At 51.7% G+C, this 23,133-nt stretch overlaps 1 pseudogene across 1 annotated transcript; it reads left to right on the plus strand.

Annotated features, from left to right (window-relative positions):
- Positions 1-10,219: 10,219 nt before the first annotated feature.
- Positions 10,220-19,398, plus strand: LOC147363660 (uncharacterized; annotated as a pseudogene). The gene is made up of 2 exons (XR_015137472.1): positions 10,220-13,404; positions 17,447-19,398. The product of XR_015137472.1 is annotated as an uncharacterized LOC147363660 (transcript).
- Positions 19,399-23,133: the final 3,735 nt, after the last annotated feature.

Raw genomic sequence — 23,133 nt, forward strand, 5'->3', positions numbered from 1 at the left:
CGGAGGCCCACCTGGCTGGAGGGAGAAGCAGAGCCAGGGCCTGGCCTCCTGTGGCCATGGTGGGCGGGGTGCTCTCTGCCTCCTACGCCTGGCCATGGAGGGGCACACCAGACGGACTCTGTCTCCACACACTCTTGTCAAGGCCCGGGTTTGAAATGATGGGCTCGGAACTCCCCAGAGTCATTGATCAGCTCTGACTCAGCACAGCCAGAGAAAGAAGAGAAAAGGTGTCCTCCACCAGGCTCCAGGGAGCTTCGACAGTTGGGGCAGGTGGCATCACTTCTTTCCCCAGGTGCTTGGGGAAACAGAACCTCCTGGTTCTGGACGTGGAGTTGGGCTAATGAGGTCCCTCGGACATCTGACTGTGGCCACAGGCGGAAAGGACAGGGAGTGGGTGTGAGAGCCCTGAGCATCAGCCACCAGGAAAACCACGTGTAAGGAGTGCCCCTTAAAAATCAGGGGTGAACCTGAGCCGGGTGAGGACAGACAGTTCCAGCACTACCCAGCTCCTGATCTCACCTAGCAGCCCCCACCCCACCCCCTTGTTCTGTGTGTGACTCCCCTATGGATTCTGATCAGTCAGTGAATAAAAAGAGAAAAGATGATGCAATAACACATTTGCTATACCTTGTTTTTGTTCAGTTGCTAAGTCGTGTCCAACTCTTTGAGATCTCATGGACTGCAGCATGCCAGACTTCCCTGTCCTTCACTATCTCCCAGAGTTTGCTCAAACTCTTGTCCATTGAGTTGGTGATGCCATCCAACCATCTCATCCTCTGTTGCCCCTTATTCCTCCTGCCCTCAGTCTTTCCCAACATAATGAGTCGACTTTTTGCATCAGGTGGCCAAAGTAAGTATTGCTATACATTAGGAGTATCTATTCATTAGACATGTTAAACTTCTCCCTTGACCTAAAGACTTGGGAGTTTTGCAAAAATTGACAGCTAATTCCGTTTAATTGCATTTAGGTGCATTTCCTAGGCACTTGCTATGTACCCTGCATGGTGCCAGGTAGTAATATCAAGGTGAGGAGGACTTACCTGCTAGATAATTGAACCACGATGGTGGTCCTTTCAGTGTGGGTCTTGGGCTCAGAATCCTAGCTCATTTTTCAGCTGAGGACTGTATGGGAGGGGAGGGTCCACATGCCTCAAGAAGAAAGGGTCTGGGCTTCCAAGGGACAGGCCTTAGGGACTAGCCATGGGGACCTCCATCATGTCACGTAATGTCTCTGACCTTCACCTATTTATAAAGTAATTCTTCACTTATATTATTTCTTATATAAATACCCTTTTTGCACGTGCATTTGAGGAGTCAGAAGATCATACAGGGAAAATATCAGTAGTACAGTCTCTAATTGCTAGTAGGTGTAATTACTGTGACTCCAGCCAAGAGGTGAGGGCCTCTGACCTCTTAGGCTGAACTCCATACCTGTCAAACAGAGCGAGTCCTTGACATTTTATTTTCTAAAGATTTTTTTTTTTCCATGGGCCATTTTTAAAGTCTTTATTGAATTTGTTACAATATTCCTTCTGTTTCATGGTTTTTAATTTTTGTTTTTTGACCGCAAGGCATGTGGGCTTTTAGTTCCCCAACCAGGGATCGAACCTGTACCCCTTGCATTGGCAGGTAGAGTCTTAACCCCTGGACTGCCAGGGCAGTCCTTTGACAGCTTACTTTTTAAAATTAATTAATTTATTTTAATTGGAGGCTAATTACTTTACAATATTTTAGTGGTTTTCCCCATACATTCACATGAATCAGCCATGGGTGTACATGTGTCTCCCATCCTGAACCCCTCCTCCCACCTCCCTCCCCATCCCATCTCTCAGGGTCATCCCAGTGTACCAGCCCTGAGCGCCCTGACGTTTATTTTTAAAGAGCATTATCAGAATTTGATGAAAGGTCACCGACTAGGACAACTGGAAACAAACATTTTAGGGCTCTGCAGCACTGATGCAGAAAGATTTTCCCCCTCTTTTCAGAGGCATCATTCGGGAAGCGCTGACTCAAAGTGTTTGGATGACACTTTCAGGAGAAAGGGGGTGGGGCGCTCAGCCAACACTTGCAGGTGTTATATGGAAACCCCATATTGGTTACTGTGACTCTCCTGAGATCGGGGAAGGAAGTGGGTGGGTGGACGGGTGGGGAAATAGTGGCAAAACCGGGCTGGAAACCACGAGCTCCATCTGATGAATCTTAGCAAATATTCCTCCCTGTTTCCTTCCTTCTCCTGGGGGTGGGATTTGCATAAGCATTTTCTAGAGTCCAGATAACAAAACCATGCCTTGAGAGACGTTTCACTTTCTCGGCCCAAAATCCAGGCTGATCCTTTCCAAGATGCAGAAATCTTTGATCAACAACAACAAAATATGTACTCACCCTGTTCAAGAAGCTTTCCAAATCGCAGCACAAAGGAGGGGCCGATGTTCGCCTACTGCCCACCTGGCGTCCCAGCCGCCCTTTCATCCCTTCATCCTGGAGTATTTTTCTCACAGCAGAAAGTACTTAGACCTTCCTCATGGACCTTAAGCCTTCACAAAGTATTTAATGTTTGCCCCCGAGGGCATGTAGACATGTGTCCATTCGGCACATGGATCCAGGCTGCCCCCAGGAAGATGCAGGGGTGTGCTTATCATCAGAGAAGGTGTTTTTTCCAAGACCAGCAATGTTTAGACAGCAGACAGGTTACCTCTGAAATGGATGCACTTTGACAGATAGTGAGTGCTGGCACCTCCTCAGTGTGGGGACTGCTCTGCCCCCTTAGGAAAACGGTGCTGTGTGCCAGCTACAAATTGGCACTTGCCATCTGCCTCTACAAAGATTAAATCACAAGCTGCCACGACCGCTGACCTTCAGCACCCCTGAAAGGAGTTCAGGCGGGAGATCAGGAATGAGGCACTCTGTGATCTGGGAAAAATTGGCAGAAGAGATCTTCAGATAGTTAAATGTTCTCAGGAGAAGATTTTATGAGCCCCATTCTTGCATCTCCTCATATCTAGAAAAACACTAAAATCCTTCGCAGTGACATCTGCTCTTCAGACTAGCAATAACCTTCATGAAGTTAGCAGAAACCTTCTGCAAAAATGTGTGAATTTCAACGAATATTCAGGGTTGATTTTCTTTAGGATCAACTGGTTTGATCTTGCTGTCCAAGGGACTCTCAAGAGTCTTCTCCAGCACCACAGTTAGAAAGCATTAATTCTTTGGTGCTCAGCTTCCTTTACAGACTCTCACATCCATATATGACTACTAGAAAAACCATAGCTTTGACTTATCTGACCTCATCAGAACCATCTTTCTGGGTGCAAAAAGACCTGGATGTTTTTATTTATCCTTTTCTTCCTTCAGCCTTACCTGGTCTCTCCATAGATAGGATATTGGAACTAAAATGGTGTTCGTCCTGACTTTTAAGATTCCACACATTGATGACCTGAGTAATCCCAGGAGCTCCTCCATCCTCATCTGATATCCTGTGATTGAAACACTTAGAAATCTGGCTTCAGAAACAAATTCACACTCTAAGTGCTTTGAGAGTTACGTCCACCTTTTCACATGATTCTTTCCTCCTCTTTTCTAAATTGGAATTTAACTTTCTTCCTCTAGGAGGGGACCAAGAAGAAATATCACAGAATGAAATGATAGCTTTGCCAAGTGTATTTAGGACAAGAATTGAATACCAGAACAACAGGTGAAAATGACAGGCAGCAGAAAGCGAGAATATTGAGTATCAGAAAATAACAGCATTTAAATGTAATTCTGAACCTGGCTAGGACCTGGTGGGGACACTATCCCCCCATCAGTTTCCGAGGCAAGGCCTTCACTGAGAGGAGGGGTGACCAGAGTGGCTTCTTTGTGGAAGGCAGGTCTCTCCCTTGGAGAATTGCATGGATTACCCCCTAAAGGGATTAAGGAAAAGTCCTGGAGGAAACGTGCTTGCATTTTCTGACCTGCGTGCAGTGAGAGGCCCACCCCCAGTGGCCTGGGCAACAGAAAGGCAGGATGCCCTGGTGGCTAATGCACTAGTCACGCAGCAGCCCACGAGGAGTGCCTGCCCCCTGGCCCAGCGCAGCCTTGGCCTTGGGGCCTTGTGAGGCAGTTTAAGACCCTGGATTAACTTTGGGCCATAGAAGCTGCACACTGACAGGCTTTTATTTTCCCCTTCCAATTGGGCATGAACTCATGTTGGTCTGTCATTAGGCAGGGCTAGGCTGGGCCGGTCTTCCTCAGTGGGAGCTTTGTGTCACATGCTATCACTTGGAGAAGGTCTGCCAGAGAAGAGTCAGAAAGGTTACCCAGCCACTCTGGAGCTGCTCCAGCTCTTTGTTCTCGGCACAGCTCTCTTCTCTTAGCATCTGGAAGACCCTGATGCTGGGAAAGATTGAGGGCAGGAGGAGAAAAGGGACAACAGAGGATGGGATGGTTGCATGGCATCACCGACTCGATGGACACGAGTTTGAGAAAACTCCAAGAGATGGTGAAGGATGGGGAAGCCTGGCATGCTGCAGTCCATGGGGTCACAAAGAGTCGTACGTAACTGAGCGACTAAACAACAATAACAGAGACTTGAAAAACATACAAACAAACTTTCCCTCTGAAACAGTGTAAACTGCTTAGAAACTTCCCTAACCGCAGATTTTATCTGCTCTCATAATCTTCCAGCGAGTCAATAGCTACCAATTATCATGGACAATAATAAGATATCAACTTGCTTCATTATTTTCCCAGAAGTACAGGTTTTATTTCTTCTTCTCTCATTTTCAAAGAAGGAAGAAAAAGAAGAGCAGTGTAGAGACCCAGTGGAGGGGAGAGAACAGTGACAGTCTAGTGACAGATATTCCAGGGGTGAGCCATGTCAGGGGATGTTCACCTAGCACTGACCGCCCATCAGAGGCACCCCCAAACCCCGTGGGACCCTGCATGTAAACCCACCCAGAAAACCACCATTGTCTAAAGTTTGCATCAAGGTTATTTTACTGAATTCAGGAAGATGATAGTTTTTATGGACACATTTAAGGTTGTGTCAGAAGAAAGTAGAGGCAACCAGCCGAAGCAAATTTGAAAAAGTATAAAATATATTTGTATAGATTGCACTCAGATCTATATGTATCATGTACATATACATTTATATATGTGAGAGAGACAGAGACAGAAAGACAGAGACAGGGCATACTGTGACCATTGCAGAGGCAAAAAAGAGGACTGGATACCAATAAAAAAATTCTAAGTGTAATAAGCTAGATGTGAAATTAAAAGGTTATATGTGAAATACATTAGATGTCCTTTATCCTCTAAGAGTCTAAAGCCTCTAAGAAATGATATTTTCACCCTGTTCATGTAATAATTTGCTTACGATACACTGTGCTTGCCTCATTGACTTTTCAGAGTGTTTGAATGATAACCCTGATTCTAATTCCACAGTCTCTGCTCAGGGCACAGCACGGCCTTGTATTGGTTTATCTAGTACAGTAGCACCAACCCATCCCTGCCCAGACAGAGAAACTCTGTCCAAACCCTCGGCCGTGGGAAGAGGCAGGAGTTGTGCCCACCAGCATCACTCTGGACCACAGTGACGGCCACCGGGTTTTCAGAGGATGCAGCCAGCCAAATGCACCCTGATCTTTAAGAGAAAAGAGGAAAACAGGGTGGAGAGGTTGTTCTTCTCTAGGTTCTGTACCCACTCCTTGGTTCAGAACAGAGAACAAATCAGAAAGGAATGAATGGTGCTGCCCAAGAAACAAAGCAGCGAGTTATGCAAACGCTTCTTAGGGAAGGAATGGATGACACCAGCAATGAATACAAAGGTGATCAGAGACCTGGGCAGGGAGCTCGGTGGGGCACAGAATGTGCAGTGGTGCAGGCAGGAAACGTGAAGGTGCAGAGGGTGGGGGCAGGGGGGAAGCTGGGCTGCTCCCCCGGAACACGGTGCCCCTCCAGCCAGTCCCACAGAGTTAATCGTTGTACAGACTGTGCTCCGTCCAAGCAGAACCTGGAAGTGGAGCCAAGGGAGCTTTCTTCTCCCGTCACGTTGGAGGGCATTGTTGCAGGATGAAGGCGAGAAGCTGGCAGGAGGAATCTTTCCATCCTCCTGGCTGGGGAGTGAACAGGTGGCCCCAAATCTGTCTATGTTGAGGGGTGGGGATGGAGGTGGGTGGGGAGAGGATGAATCTTAAAATATAATGTCCTGAAAATTCAATCCCAACCTCATAAAGGAAGGAGGGGATAAGCTGCAAGGCAATGTTCTCAAAAAATTTCCACCGAAATATCACTAATGTCAGAAGAAACCACACGTGCCTTGAGCTGGAAGGAGGGCCAGGTCCCAAGCCACCGTCACCAAGCAGAAAATGCAGCTGAAGTCTTGGTTTGGGGTTTTAAATCACAGGATGGTTCTGTATGCTGGGTTTGATCTAAAGGTATAGTTTGAAATTATCTGTCAGTTAAATGACTTGACTTGTCCCCTAAAGAATCATGTGGTACTCTGATGCTCCAGGGGGACAGATGGCTGGTCTTGGGACCCTGATGCATCACCTACACCCTCGGCAGATGTGAAGTGAACCCTGGCGGCCACCACACAGGACCCTGTGGTGAACACAGGGCACAGAGGCTGCGGTGGCGGGAGGAGGCCCCGTGGACAGGAGGGGACCCGTCCCCTCTCCCGGAGGATGCCCCTCACTTCCTGACCTTTGCCACATTCTGCTCACCAAAGGCTAGGCAGTCATCTTGAAGTGTTCTGGCCCAAATGTGGGGAAAACTTCCTTTTGGGGATTTCTCTTAGCCTGGCTGAGATGTGTAATGTGATTTTTTCCCAAAAAAACATTTGAAAAAAAAAATGAGAGAATAGCAAATTATGTATAAGAAACACAAAAGGCCAAAGGGACTTCCTTGGCAGTCCAGTGGTTAAGAGTCTGAACTTCCACTGCAGGGGACAAGGGTTCAATCCCTGGGCGGGGATCTAAGATCCTGCACGCCACGCAGTGTGGCCACAACTCCCAGCAAACAAAAGGCCGCTTTCTCACCTCCTCTACGTGCTCTCACCTGAGACAACCACGCCTCATCTCAAAGGCCGGCGAGGCTGGGCAGCCACCTCACCTCCTCACCAGCTCACGTTGCTTTCAAGGACCCCATCTCCTGGACACCCAGGGGAGAAGGACCCCAGGGCTTGGGGCCCTGATGCAACTTAAGATACAAACACATGTTTTTATGTGCCGTGTGTGTGCACTGTGTGTGTTGTGTATGCATGTGTGCAGTGTGTGTGCGCACTGTGTTGTGAGTGTGTGTACTGTGTGATGTATGTGTGTGTACAGTGTGTGGTATGTATGCATGCGTGTACTGTGTGTGTTGTGTCTGCACGTGTGCACTATGTGTGTTGAGTGTGTGTGCACTGTGTGTTGTGTGTGTACTATTATGTTGTGTGTGCGTGTGTGTACTGTGTTGTGTGTTTGTGTACTGTGTGTGTTGTGTGTGCGTGTGTGCGCTGTGTGTGTTACTGTATGTGTTGTGTGTGTGTATGTGTGTGATGTAACACACACACAAATCATGGGACGCAGTGCAGTGAATCCTGTGCTCCAACAGAGCTCAAACCTGTCTTTGCCGCCCACCCCAGAACCGTCCCAGTCGGTAATTCGATCGGAGAGGTCTATTTTTCTTCAGGAGATGGTGAGGACGGAGTGACTGGCAGATTAAATAATCCCAACCCTTAGACGAGATGCCAACTCCTATATCCAATACCTGCCTCAGCCCTGTATTCTATCAAGTGTAAAAGAAGACTGGATCTGCGCACTAAATGCAGCCCTCACAGAATTCGAAGTGCAAAGAGTCAGTGCAGCCTCATCAGAAAAGCAGAACACAGAATAAAAGAACCAAGCTTCCACTGAGAGTATGAAAGAGGCTGAAAATAGTTTGGTGTAATTATTTCACCATAGTCCATACTGAGGTATAGGCAGGTAGACAATATTTATAAAACAAAATTGATGATATGTCTTAGGCTTTCTCTATATCACCAGGAAGAAATTGGCAGAGAGGAAAAAGAATCCACTTAGTTGGAATCATTCATCCTTATTTCCAGACCAGATCTTACAAGTGAATTCAGTCTCTGAAATCTGGGCAAATCGCAGGATTTTGTTTTCACTCTGACCTTTGGAATCTGGCTCATTAAGGCTGGGTCTGTGAGCCCAGTGGACCATCCTCATACTAAACTGACCTACTAGAAGCCAGCCAGTTCAGCTAGACAACCAGCTACTAATCAGCCAGTGTCTGGTTAATTTTTACTGCTCATGAGTTTCCAGGGTTTTTAACAGCCTGCATGCAGGTGCTGAAAGGAACTTTTGCCTTTCTCTTTGTCCTGCCCAGTGGGGACAGGAAGAACAGCCTTCCGTGGGAAACACAGATGAGATTCAGTGACAGTAAGTAAGCTCCAAGGCTGTGGCCTCCCTGCCAAGCCACTGGCAGAGGGCACAGCCAAGGACTGCCCGCTACACCAGGTAGCCCTTCAGTCTCTCTGCTGGGGCTGGAGCAGGACGTGGAGATGTGGGTGGCATTAGTGACATGGTGCCATTAGTGGAGATTGGGGATCATAAGAAGACACCCAAATTCCCCCACAAGTCCTGCCTGTGGTCTCCTGGTGTACAGGAAGGACACTCTGCGGGGTAACCGTGTGTTGAGGATATACTTTGGCTGTCTCCCCTGGCAGGGTCATTGGAGGAAGAGTTCATCACTCAGTAAACAGAGAAGGGAGATGCTTATACTTAATAAGCCATTGCAAATGGAAAAAGCAGGCTCCTACCCAATGAGATTCTCTCTGAAAACAAATGGCTTGGATCCAAACACCACAAAGCCCTTTCAGAATGCCCTCAGTCCCAGTGGCCCCAGGACATAATCCCCCAGCATCTTCTCTTTCACACGGAAGCAGCTTTAACAAGGGAAGAGAGAACGACTGTGTGTGCATGAGTGTGGCACAGTCATGATTTTTTTTTCTTTGTCTTAAGTTGTGGAGCCCCTGATGGGCAGTGAGTGCATCCTTCTCTCTGGGGAGCAGCCGCTCCAACTGAAGGAGAGGGCCAGACACAGTGACACCAGCGCCTGCACATCAGCCTTCCCAAAGGGTGTGCTCAGGCTCCTCCCTCCATAACCCCAGCATCACCACTGAGCTCTGGCCCTGCAGCAAGGGGCAGGGTTGGCCTGGCGGCAGAAGGCAAGTGGTGGTCTCTGCCAACACTGGCTGCTCTGGTTTCTCTCGTCTGTGTCCTGGGCCAGCCCTCCTGTTGGATAAAAGAAACAGTGTGGTTCAGTGGTCAAGGTGGAGCTTGGGCAAGAGCTGGGGCCTCCGACCCCGGCACCACAGTCCTTGCCACTGATTATCATATGCCCACGCTAGATATTTTCACTTAAAATGTGGGCAATTAAAATACTGACCTGTCTCCACAGCCTGTAATGTTAAAAGGAAGTGGAAAGGAGGACGCGGCACTTTCTAAATACACCACAGAAAACTTCTAAATAAGCCTGGCTGAGCACACCAGCGACCAGGGCCGAGCGAGGCAGCGTAAGCAGAGGTTGCCCTGCAGGGAGACAGTTCCCAGCCAGGGGGTCGGGGTGGACCAGCTGCCCTCCTCCCTGTATGCTAGCTATTTCTCAGCCCTCTCTCAGGAAAAAGGACTTCAGGGGTTTCCACCAGCCCCAACACATGGCCAGTGTGGGGGACACTGGTGTCTCTTCCAAGTGGAATAAACCAAAGAATCCAGGAAGAAGACAGACACACTTTCTGTCTTCCCTCCTCTCAACTTAAGAGGTGCTGAATCTCTGGTCTCCTTCTGGAAACAAAGAAAAGAATAGGGCTCACTCATACAATGGCCCTTCCATTTTTCCAGCTTGTGATTAGAAAGGGAGGTGATTAGAAATGATTATAAATGGTGTTAGGTCTGTGTGCCCCTCTCTCTTGGGCATTTTCTCCAGATTGTACAACTGGACTCAAAAATGAAAGAGTAGAGATTTGAAATAGTCATCAGGGTGTTTCCACTCTGCTAAAATCCACAGTCAATTTTCCTTATTAGTGTTACTTCATTAGGTTTGTGAGTGTGCACGCATGCTGAGTTGTCTCAGCCCTGTTCAACTCTTTGTGACCTCCATGGCTTACAGCCCGCCAGGCTCCTCTGTCCATGGGATTCTCCAGGCAAGAATAGTGGAGTGGGTTGCCATGCACTCTTCCAGGGTCTCTTCCTGACCCAGGGATCAAACCTGTGTGTCCTGAGTCTCCTGCATTGCAGGCAGATTCTTTTCCCTTGAGCCACTGGAGTAGGCACCACAATCAATCATGATTCAGCCTTAACAAGAATGAGTTCTGACACAAGATACACCAGGAACATTAAGTGAAATAAACCAGTCACAAAAGGACAAATACTGTATGCTTCCATGTATATGAGGGACTCAAAAGTCATCAAATTAATGGAGACAGAAAGTAAAGGTGGGTGCCGGAGGCTGGGGGAGGGACTTCGTGTTTAATGGGGACAGAGTTTCAGTTTCGGACAATGACAGTGTCCTGTGAGTGGTGGTGGTGCTTGTACAACAGTAGGAATGTCTTTAATGCCACTAAACCGCACACTTGAAAATGGTGAAGACCGAGAATTGCATGTGTCTTTTACCAGAATAAAAACTGTCCATCTGACGTCATTGTCTACTCTCACTACATTCTTGGGGGGTGGGGTGGGGGGGAACAGGCATTCCAGTCCCCAGGAAGGGTGGGAGAGGCCTCTCAGTCCTTCACCATCTCTGGGCTTGGATCCGAAGATCCTCTGCTTTTCCTGGGGTCTACATTCCAGCCCCTCTGGTCTCATCACCAGGGCCAAGCCAGGAGTCTCACTCAGGCTGCCCACCCCCCTTCCCGCCTCTGGCCCTTTGCTTCAAGGTATGGAGACAGGTCACCCACACTGGAAACATCCGGGCAGATGGCAGCTAAGGGGTCTGAGGAGAGGGCGGTTTGGGCCTTGACAGCCACCCCTGCTCCCTTCCTGTCCTCCCTTCGAAGCTGTTCAGGGACGCCAGCCCCTCTGCCAACTTTGAGACTCTGCGGAAATCCCCTGAGCGGACAGGAGCGCACGGTCACCACGTGTACCGCCCACAATCGCCGGCCTCCAAGGTGGCCTGGAACGTTCAGGAGGGGCCGAACCTTCGCAAGCTCCAGCCGACCTTCTGGGGTGCTGGCTCTCTCTCCTCTGTCGCTCCCTGTGCCCGGCTTCCCGCGCCCTCTCCAAAGGCCCATGCAGGACTCCCCACTTGTTAAGTCTTCTCCAAACAGCAGCTCCCGAAAAGCAGCCGCCTGAAGCTCCCCAGAGGCCCTGCAAGACCAAATCGCCCTCCATGACGCATTTTTGTTTTGTAGCCGTTATCCTCTCCCATAGCCCTTCCCCCATCCCTCTGGAAGCTTCTTCGGCTGCAGACCTCTTCATTATGTGGCTGTTTCTTTCCGGAACCTGGTGCTCCCTCCGGGGACTCCTTGGTACTTTCCATCGCTGGCCAAAAGGAGAATGAGAACGCGCGAAGGGCACCAGGGCCCTATAAGGCAGGTGCGAGACGATCCTCCGCCTCCTGTGGCCTGGGGCGCACAGAAGGGAGGACAAGGCGCAGGGGACGGTCCCGAGATCGCAGACGGCCGCTGCACCCCCCGGCCCCCGATCCCGGAAAGTGGGCTTCGGGGGGGCTCCGGATTGCCGAGCCAGTGTGCGGTGCGCGAGCCGGAGGTGGCGTCCGGCCGGCACGGGAGGAGGCGGGGAGCGCCCGCCCGGGGCCGCGCGGCCAGTCCCCACCTCCGTTCGGCCTCAGCTGCTGCTGCTCCCGTTAGATGGCGCTCGAGGCTTTCCGACCGCTAGCGAAGGTGCGCGGGGCCGGGCACACAAAGCCCCGTGGGCCGGGGGCGAACGCAGCCTGCCGGCGAGGGCGCGCGAGGCCGGGCCCCCGCGGCCGCACGCAGGGCCCTGAGCGCGAGAGGGGCGCTCCCGCAGGGACCTCGGCGCGCCGGCCTCAGCGTCCACCTCTTCGACCCTCCGCCCACTCGGGCTCGGCCCCGGGGTCCGGCTGCATTCCCGGGAGAGAAGCCGCGAGGCTGGCGGGGGCTTCGGGGCGCGGGGCGCGCGAGTGGGACCTGAGGCCCAGACACTAGCCCCCAAATCGCCCCAGCCCGCTGCTCCTGGACAGGCCGGCCGGCTCTCCGTGAGTCCGGCCTCTGCTTCGCGGGGCAGCAAGCAGGCAGGTGCGGGGTTGGTTGTTGTTGGAACCGTCCGCTGAAATTGTGGTTCGAGAAGAGGTTTAATAACGTCCACTGAAATTGTGGTTCGAGAAGAGGTTTAATAAACTTCGTGCGTGCGCATCTCCAACAGCGCCGGGCAAACTTTCTTACTGCCCCCGGTGCCGGTGGATCCCGGGGAGGAAGCTCCAACAGCCTCCTTAAAAAAAAAAAAAAAAAGAAAGCAAGCAAGCCCCGGGGACTGGCGCGTGAGATGTTTCGGTCAATGTCTAAGTAACTGTAGGGGGGATTACGGAGCAAGCTTTCTTTCCGCCAAGTTCAGCTCTCCTACCACCCCCTCCAAGAAAAGTGACTCGCTCGCGCTCTCCTGTCCCCTAGGCCCCTCCTCGTGTCTCCTGAGCGAGCCCCGCCGTGGAGAGGGGTGCATTTCTCGGAGTCGGAACGCGCAGCACCGAGACCTCCTTTGTGCCTGCCCTTGGCTGTGAACTTTCCCGCGCGGCGGGTTCTCCTTTAAGAAAATAGCGATCTCCATGAATATTTAATGCAGCGCGAGGGCCGTCCGGGCGGAGGGGAGCCCCGCGCCCGGGTCCCCACGGCCGCGACGCGGACCGGGGGGCCAGGGGCGCGAGCCCAGCCGGGGCGCGCGGCCCGGCGCGTTCATTTCCATAAGAAAGCCGGCGGCGCGGTCGGAGAGAGGATCTGGCCCCCGGTCGCCCTCCCCTGGGGACCCGGTTTTCTGCTAGAAGCGGGCTCGGGAGCTCAGAGTCCCAAGTGTGCGCTTTGGTCTTTGATGCTATCGACAAAGTGTGGTTTCAGATGTTGCCCCGGCTGAGGCCGGTTTCCTGTCTGTGTGTGGAGTGGATGGAAGGACCGCGCCGGGTGAGTCCAAAGCGGGGAGCGGGCTGCAGGCCCGCGGACGGAGGTGGGGGCGGCGCCTGGCGGAGGAAGTTCTCCGGCCGCAGGGTTCTGAGAAGGGGACCAGATGGAGACCGAGACCCCCCGCACAAAAGAGCGTTTTGGGGGTGGTGGTGGAGGGGGAGGTGATGAGGGACGAGGGGTCGCTAAGCACCGCGCCCAGGCGGCCGCTGGTGGGAAGGTCTGGCGCGCCTCGCCGCCGGGTCCCTCTGCAAAGACCCAGGCAACTTCGCCTCGCCGCCGCTGACCCTCTTCCTGCGAAGGAATAAAGTGAACTTGCTTAGATCCTCGATTTTGCTGGCGGTTCAGTTGTTTCTGCTTTGGTATTGAGTTTGTTTCTGCCTTTTAGTATTAGCAGCCAAGTGTCCTCAATTCTCAAGTGTGTGTGTATATTTATATATTCTGTAGTGTGAGTGTATGAAACCCCCTAGGTACTTTATGATATATACATATATAATACACATATATATATGTGTATATGTGTGTGTTCTATAGTGTGTGTATATATATGTATTATTTTGTGTGTATATATATTCTATAGTGTGTATATATATTCTATTGTGTGTATATGTATTTTATTGTGTATATATATATTCTACAGTGTGTGTATATGTATATTCTATAGTGTGTGTGTGTGTATAAAACACACACATAAATATATATATGAAATCTCCTAGGTACTTGATGATCTCATCTGGATAAATTAAAACCCAGATCTGTAATGTTTATTCTTAGTTTACAAAAGGCAGGGAAAAAATGTGTGAGACACATGTCTGCAAATATATCACAAGTACTTTCCTTCTGCTTGAAAAAGTTGCTGCAAGTGTCTTCTCCTTCGCTGATCCTGGACCTCTTCTACTTCTGGGGGAAACTAAATCTGGTCACCAATAAAGCACCCATCCGATCAAGCAATTAAATACCAATTATGACTACTAATGACTGTATACTAATGACTGGAGTTGAGGACTCCAAACCCAGCTCCAGGTAATCAAGCCGTTTCAAAATTCTGCTACCTCAGATGTTTACAGCACGCCACCCCAGTAAAGGAGGTAAGAAGACAGATGATGTTCTCAAAGAGTTCTCCAGGAGGTAGACATGGTCGAATTTATTTCTTTCTGTAAAGCCGATGTTTACTCCTGGTAGATAACGGAGTCTTCATTTCTGGCCGAATGAAGTGATGCAAAGTGTAATTGATGGTGGTGTTTATTTGGTGAGGATGCAGAATTGGGGGGCAGGCTAGGAGGGGAGGGTGCGTTCTCTCTCTAGTTACTCTAGTAAATGCTGAGAGCCCTGGACGATTTTAAGAAACAAGTGTTTTAAATCTTTACCTGGGGTCATGGATATCAAGATGGCTGGGAGTTGAAGAAATGAGGGATGGTGAACTCACAGGGCAAAGGAGAAATAAGGAACTTGGTCCAGGTTTCAATTTTTCTTTTTGCTCATGGGTTCGCATGGTTTTAGCCTGAGTGGCTGTTCAAAAGAAAAGTTGAGTGAAACTCATCTGTTTGGTGAAAAAGCTACTGGGACTGAGGATGGTTCACGAACCTCCTTGCCTCTTTAAGGACACCCTCTTCGTATCCCAAATGGAAATCCATGCTTAGTTCTGGTATGGGAGGGTGCGGCATGGATGGAGGGAGGGAGGGAATGTATTGCTGTTGGGAATCCATAGTGAGAGGACAGGGCAGCTGGCAGGGGCCCTGAGCAGCCACCATGAGGCAGGCAGGCTCAGCCAGGGGGCAGTTGGAAGTGTCCCTCCCCTCTGCTCCTTGCCAGGAGTTCAGCCCTTTGAGCCTGCCTGTTGGGGACTCTGGGAGAGTTGGGGCAGTGAATGTGTTAAGGACATCTCCCCAGCTCCTTGCTGGCTCCCGGCGAAAGCCAAAGCAGCAGCATACACCTGGTTCTGATGTCTTTACCAGGCTGGTATAATGCCCAGGCTGCACGCGGAAACCTGAGCTGCTTTTGACCAGCAAACTCCTCGGCTAAGGAGCATAAATGTGGGGATGGTTTCAGAGTGCCTGGCTGCCCCTGCTCTCCCTGTGAAGCACGTGACTCCACCCCATTCTATTCTGTTAGAGTTAATTGCCCTGCAGTGAGGATATCTCACACCTCAGCCCAGGAATACAGCAGAGAAAGGATCCCCCACAGGTAACTGGATGGTGCAGGGTCAGCTTGGACAACTGATGGGTCCCCAAACCACATCTGAATGAAATGGGCCTGTGGCATGCCTCGCTGGTGGCTCTTTTTGCCCAGCTCAGGCTGTCAGCCGCCCCTGTGGTTCCAAGTAGAGCTGCAACCACCCCTGGGAGTGGGCAGCTGATCCCAGAGGTAGATCTTAACAGGACAGCTCCACAGTCAACAACTTATTTCCTGCTGACTCTGAGACTCCCAGGGAAGAGGGGGCTAGAGGCTGGCATACAGCTCCCAGAATCCAGGCAGTGTGGGCCCTGCCTACCACAGGGCCTGGCAGCGGGGTAGCGAGGAGGCCAGGGCTGGGGAACATGGCTCAGGAAATCTCCTGTTCCCTTTGCTGGGGTCGGCTGCACACAAGTCCGAAACAGCAAATATCTGTGAAGAGGGGTGTGAGTGGAGGCTGGTGCTGGCCCTGTGTCCTGCCAGGGTCCCAGGGCTCCATGCTGGAAGAAAGCTCCCCCAAAGGTGGCCTGGGCAGATTCCAGAGGCCATTTGGTCCTCCCTCCACCCCACCACTCCCACCTTACCTCACAGAAGGCCGGCATCATCTAGGTCTGAGAGAACTTGCTTTCCCAGGAAACCTGGTGGTAGGGGATTCTGGTGAGAATTGGAGGCAAGTTTTTTCACTTTACTGACAAATTGTTTGAAAAGTGACATAGAAAGAGGATAGCAAACACGTTACTCACATAGGGCTCCTTTGGTGTCAGAAAACTGCCCCCCTGCATAAGCCTCCACTAAATGGAGGTTAGCAGAGGGAAGGAGTTTGCTCTGTCTCCTCCACCCAAGTCAGTACAATTGAATTTTGTTCTTGAAAACAGTGCTGGAAACTTTCCCCAGCCAGACCCACCTAAGTTTCATCAAGGTTTCTTGTCAGCCACTCTAACCCACTCCCATCTCCTTTTCCTTTCTTGTTTGTGGCTGAAAGTTGCATTCGAGGAGGGTTTATACAATGTTGTTCATGTCAGCAAGCCTCCCCTTCCTCTCCTCTCTCACCCATCCCCCTGGATGGAATCGAAGCTGGAAACCACACACACACAGAAAAGATTCTCTGTAAAATTTTCTGCTATTCTTCCCGACTAGAGGAGTTGACAAGACTAGACACATTAAGTTGCAGAAAATACAGTGGACTGATCAGCCAAAATGCATCTCATTTGCACTTGTATGTAGCCAGGGGTAGGAGCCAGTGTCACTCACTGCCTCCAGCCCTCTCGCCATGCTGGGCTGACTGGCTGGAATTTCCGAGCGGGCCCCACTGCAGGGGCCGTTCGTGGGGTCGCAGCCCCAGCCCAGCCTAGGCCAGTGGGAGGAGGTGAGGGTGGTTTGAGGCATCTGGAGGCCTAGCCTGAGGGCTGCAGCCAACTTTGGCAGATCCTCTGCTCTGGGCGGCTTGGGGGCTGGGAGACCTGGAAAGGTGGGTGCTGGCCACTGGGTGCTCAGGTCGGCAACCATTCCCAGTAAAGAGATTGCCACTGGCCACATATCCACATATTACATCGCCTCCCACCTCTGTCCCAATGTTCTGCCTTCATCACCCACTTTGTGCTCATCCACCCACGGGTGGAGGGACAGCTCTGTGCGTGCCAGGTTCTTCCACCTGTTTCTGTGTCCTGAACTGGGACCCTGAGCTTTTTCTCTCTTCCTGCCTGTCTCATTCTCAGCCCCTCCACCACCCCCCACCGAGTTCCCAGGGAAGCCAGTGGGGACAGTTAGGGTGAAGTCACAGAACTCTGAGGTATTCCCACTCTCCAGCCAGCCACCCACCCACTTTCCAGTGCTGCCTTGAACTGTTCCAGATCCTGGGGCTAGGGCACAACGTTGGCAACCTGTGTGTTCTGCCACCCCCACCACCAGCAGCTGGAGGCCCAGGCTGCGCTGGGGTGCAGGGTCACCGCCAGGGCTCCGCACGGCCAGGCTCAGGCCTCGGGAAAGGCAACCTGCCCCAAGAGCGTGTCCTGAAGGCGTCCTTTCCACAGTGTCCCGCTGGCTTCCCTTGCAAGGCCCTGGTGACTCAACCCCCAGAGCTCCCTGCTCCAGTGCTCGTCTGGCCAGGCAGGGAGGCGTGCCGGGCCTTGCCACCTGGCATCCAGGCACCCCTGGGCCCCACCACAGCCCATCGCCTTCTCAGACAACCAGGTGCTTGCTCAACAAGACCAGCGCTCGCCCACCCGCCCGGGGACCAGCCTGCGGCGGCCTGTAGGAGCACGAGGCCGAGGTGGAGAATCCGTGCAGCGGGCCCCGCGCCATGTACAGCCCTGGCACGTCCACAGAGCCCCAGGAACCATCAAGGGACTCCCGTCTCAGCAGCTGGGGACACGCCTGTAAGGTGTGCAATCCTTTGGAGATCCCTGGTGCTACTTTGGCACGAATCCTTTGTTACAGCTTCGGCAGCCTGCTTGCCTGTCAGCAGTTCCCGCTCCTGGGCCCCTCCACCACCCCCTGTTCCCTCCTGCAGAGAGGGCTGGGTGCAGGGATGCTGCCCGGACCAACTGTCCTGCTCCACAGTCCCTCCTGCCAAGTGCTTGTCCCTCGGTTACATCTCCCCTTGGTGCTTGGGGCAAATGAGCACGGTTTGCACCACCTTCGCCTTTGTGGCGAGGTTCTCCCAGAAAAACAGGCTTTCTGAATGTGACCTCGGGCGGCAGCAGGCAACTTCCCGCTGCTGGTGAGAGAGCTGCTCTCCTGCCCCAGGCCAAGGTGATTGGGTGCACGCCTCAGGGCCATGGGCCGGGGGTAACCTGCTCTCCCACAGTCAGGATTTGAGGATCCTGACCAAAAGGGCAGGGTAAGGATAACACGGCTGGGACCTAACTTGGCTCCTAAGGGCTCCAGGGCCACCAGGGCCTGGTGTTCCTAGGTAGGAAGGTTCTCCTCCAGCCCCCAGATTAGGCACAAGTTCTCTTTAGCCTGAATACAGCTAGAGGCAGGGTGTTTAAAGGATGCTCCAGCACAGGCACAGAGGACGTGCAAGCTATGACTGTTTCCATGCACATGGGCTTGCACGCATCGTCGTACGAGGCCACACTTTTCCCATCTCTCAGAGTTTTTCCATTTAATCTGTCTTAATTCCTTTTTCTTTTTTTCTGCCTACACATAGTCACCTGGGTGAGGGCCTATCCCCACAGAAAGTTCTGTGCATTATGTGACACACGTACCCAGGGATCCCTTTGGTTACCAATTTGCTCCAGTCAGCCAGCAATTGGCTTTCTGGCTGGGAGGGGGGGATGCGAATAGAAGTGGAGGCTTCGTTCCCTGGGGGGCTTCCCCCGCCTCCTTGAAGCCCCAGTTCAGGCCTAGAAACAAAAGAGTAGGTAACTGATCCATCTTTGGTCTCTCTCTTCATGTCCACCCACCTCGCCTACAGACCTGCAGGCCTTCCTTTTTGATAACCAGAGGACAGCTTATGAATTCAGGTACACAGGTAGGGAGCGCTGAGCTGTGAGGCACTCCCCACCACTGAAAATCAAAACTCCCTCTTTAGGTGTGGGCTGCAGGCTTGAGCCTTGAGTCTCCACCACCTCCTCTCCCCTCCCTGGACCTCAGGCTATTTGCTTAGCCTCCCTTTCTTGTTAAAATAGTTCCTGGAAGAGCTAAAGATGTCAGGTTCGAAGCATTTTAAAGCCCTGTTGGGAAAAAATCTTGTAGGGGTATAAAACACAATCAGCAGGATAGCCTGAGCAAGTTTGAAAGATTTCTTTCCCCAAATGTTAATAAAAAATTGTTTCTAGGTGTTGTTTTGTTCACGAATTGTTGTAACCTATACAGTCTCAAGCCCAAGCTAATAAGATGTTTGTTTTCATATTGTTAGTTTCTGAGTGATACTGTACTTTCCAGCTAGACCTAATTTATTTTTCATTTTAAACTCTGACGGAGAGTTTTCAACCTTGGAAACATGAGTGAAGAATAGACTCTCTCCCTCCGAGATTGTCACAGGGGCAGAGTGGAAGGACCCCTTCATACCTCCAGGTTGCCCTGCTTGAACCTGGGTGGACTGAGGGTGGCAGGTTTGCGCACCTTATATTTCAGTGCTCGCGCAAGGGAAGCTCTCTGAAACGAGTATCTCTTCTATTTCAGTGTGCAGTGTTCCAGTCAACTAAATGGACTTGCCTTCAGCCAGGAGGGAGCCAGTTCTGCAGGACAGAACTAATATTGGGTCTCCCAGGAAGCTCTTCATCAAAACAGCCCTTGTCCTTTTGTTTTTGTTTCTGAATTAAAAAGATGCCTTTGCCTTCCTCTCCGTATTCACCCCCTGATTTTGTAGCCACAATGAAAAGTGGAAATCAGTTCTGTTCTTTATATCCTCTGTTGTCGTCTCATTTTGGGGGCCTCAGGAAGCTCCAAACCCACCTCGGTGTGTCCTGTGCTTCTGATCTTTACTCACTACTCCCTGGGTCACCCGGAGACTCACACTTGGTTCTTCCTCCCCTTGGGTATCACCTCTCTCCTAAAGGATGCTCCTCTCCCAGTTCGCTGGGGAAGGAGCTCTCTTAGAGAAAGCATCCCCAGTTAATGAAGACCAGGGATAAGAAAACAGAACCAGCACCAGCCCCAGGTATGACTGGACAGGAAGGGTCGAGGGCAGCAGGCACATTGCCACAGACATTTCTAAAACTCTGGCAACTAAGTGAGGTTTACAGTCAGATTTTGCTCAAGTTATTTAAAGTTTAGTTTTGTTCACAAGCACACGCGTGCACACACACCCCAACTAGGGTTAAATTACCAGTACAGTTTCACTGGGCAACTCTGGTGACAGCAACCACTGCCAACAAACTTAATTTTCTGAAGAGTAGAAACTCATACACACAAAGGCCTCTCCATGTCTTTTAAATGATATTTTATACTATTTAACATCTCCACAGACAGGAATTGGCCCAGACACTACTGCTTCTTTTCTTAGGAACAGGTAAACTAACCATTCTTCCTCCCCTCCCCCAGACCCAGATATTTTTAAAAGCTAAAATTTCTCTTTCCAAAGGCAGGAGAAGGAACAAATTCCATTAATGAATTACGTACCAGGAATGTGGCTTGTCCAGGGCAATTATATTTGTAAATAAATGGCTTCCTGTTTATTATGTACGTTTTCCTGAGGACTCTGATGCCTCTGGGCACTTAATATAGCAAATATTCAACTTTTGGTTTAATTTCCACTTTAAAAAAATATTCATTAGAAAGAAATCGGGTTAAATTGAGGCAGCTGTGATCCTGCAGGGTCCAGGCTGACCAAGGAAAAGTGATCTCTCAGTTCTCACTTTCGCTAAAGTGCGATGGGGAGGGGGATAGCTCCCTGGGAATGCTGCTGGAATTAATAAGGGGAGTTTCACTTTTGCCCACCCCGCTTCCCGGCCGCCCCCCATCTTTTCAGAGCCGACCACTGCCTCCTGCGGCAGCTTCAGAGGCGAAGGCGGCGCGATCCTCCTGGCTGGCGGCCTGGACACCCATCCGCCGCTCAGCATCCCCTGCTTCCCGGCATCGCGCTCGCCCACCACCCGTTTTGGGTCGCCGCGCTGGCCCGGGACCCTCCGCCCCTGGAGGGGACCGCGACGCGGCTGACCCCAGCCTTCGTGGAGCGCCCGCCTTCCCCACTCCCGGCCAGGCGGCCCAAACTCTACCAAGCGCCGGCCTCCCGCCGAGCATCCTGCACCCCGGGACCGCCCCGCTGACCTCAGCTCCCCCTCCTTCCTCGGACTGTAGCCCGGGGCTGGAGCCTGTGCATCCCCTCCTTACGAGACACCTTTCGGGAAGGGACATGCCGTGCCTACGATGGAAACCCCAGGCCCTGGTCTCTGGCGCAGGCCCAGTCCTTGGAGACCCGGGGTCCAGCTGCGTCTTTACTTTTCCTCCAGGGCCCTTGGGCGCGGGGACTGGAGAGGGTCGGTCAGCAGGCCCTGCGCTCAGCCCTCTCAGCTCCACCGTCACCGAATTCTGGGCAGAAGAGGCCGGGCCCAGAAGGAAAAATCTGCAAACTTGTAGGACAGGGATTCAGACCTTCCTTTCCATCCTGTGCTTTCCCAGACGTGGTGTCCAGGCCCCCGGAGCCTGAGCCACGTTGAGCTCAGAAGCCCCCCAGCCCTCCCAGGAAACTTCCACAAGTTTCTATCTCTCTTGGTCCTCAAGTTCTCAGGTTTTCTCCAGCTACTGGTTTTGTCGATTGCTCAGCCAACTGTCCTTCGTCTCAAGGGCTCCCGAGGCCCGAGTTGCTCCAGAATTATGATATTAATTGTTATTATCTGGCTGGGGACGGAGCGCAGCATCAAAGGATGGGGCTAGGGAGAGAGCAGAAATGTTGATGAAGTGGGATATTTCGACCTGTTTCCAAAAGTTTCAGATGACAATGATCAGTAACCCCAACAGACAACTCCATTAAAAAAAAAAAAAGAATTTACTACTGCTCTTGAAAAGCCGTTATTTTTTACATCGCTTTTAGGAAGATAGATGAACAAAACATAGCGTTTCAAGCCATTTTGATCTGTAATTAAATGGCAGGATCGGTTTGTATTCTCCTACGGCTTTTACAGAAGTTGCAGTGATCCAAAGTCGGGCTGCTGTGTCAGAGTGGCATTTTTATTAATGAGAATACAAAAAGCTTGCATATTCTTAGCCCTGCTTGAATTTAGTTGCTAAGCAACCGGTGTATGGTAATTCATCCGCGAAATTTAAATCTTTGAGAAAGGATCGTGCGTTTTGCTGAATGGTCGCCACGAGGAAAACAGCTTGTGGGACTGTCCGCAGCTGTTACGGCCGGACCGCCGGGCAGAGCCGGGCCGGGCAAGGTCGGGCCACCCCCGGCCCCACGAGCGCCCCCGCCCCACCCGGGCGCCGGGCCCCTGCGCTGCGTTCCCTGGGGACGCTGGGCGTCTGAAGCCCGCGGCCTTGTGCCGGGCATCACCCTCCTGCGCTCCTCGGAGCCCCACCTCCACCTGAGGCCGGTCCTAGATCCCAGGGTGGAGAGGCCGGGTCGCCGCCACGCAGCCCCCTCCCCGCGTCCCCTCCCCGAGGCCGGCGGCCTGCGCACACCCGGCCGCCGCGAGGCTGCCAGTTGCCCTCTTCCCAGACCCCTCTGAGGTCACTTCCAGAAGGACTCTTCCTCGAGGAAGCCCCGATTCAGAAAGAGGGCTGGAGGCCCGGAGCCCTCCAGAAGGCCAGGCGGCCGCCGCCGGCCGGCAGTGACATCACTGGTTCCTGCTCGCAACGCTCGCGCCCACATTTTAGGAGACAGGAACAAACACGGATGTGAAATCAAGAATGAAAGAGAGAGTAATCTAATTAATAGGCCATGAGCCAGGCTAACAAAATCAAAGAATCTTATTACACAAGTAGCCCTCTCGCTATCTCCGCCGCCCCCGCCCCCACCGTCTCTTCCAGCCTCCGCACTGCTTCCTCTCCTAGTCTGGAAAGTTCTGGAGGCAAACCCTGAGCCCCTCGATCTCCTTGGAACAGCCGCTGTGAGCAACTGAGATGACCAAGCCACCGAGAGAACCTGGACAGCTGGAGGGATGCCCCCCACACTTCCTACAAGTATCACTCTCATAACAGCAACAACAACGACGATTACAACCGCCATCACCATCACCACACCTGTACTGAGACTTCTGCTGTCAGGAACAGGACTAGGAGAGAGTCTGCACTCAGAAACACATTTAGAGGATCTATTTACCAAACAAAACACAGAACAAAATTACTTTTTCTGTATCACCTTGCTTCTGATCACAGAGAAATTCAAACTTTCAATTTTCCTTCAGTGTCCTTCGCCACCACAGGCGTCTGAGCACAGCCAGGTACTAGGTTTTACCACTGATACA

Source organism: Bos grunniens, chromosome 11 (assembly GCF_055505025.1).
Source record: "Bos grunniens cultivar Pamir isolate PY7600 chromosome 11, Bosgru_T2T1.0, whole genome shotgun sequence".
NCBI lineage: Eukaryota > Metazoa > Chordata > Mammalia > Artiodactyla > Bovidae > Bos > Bos grunniens.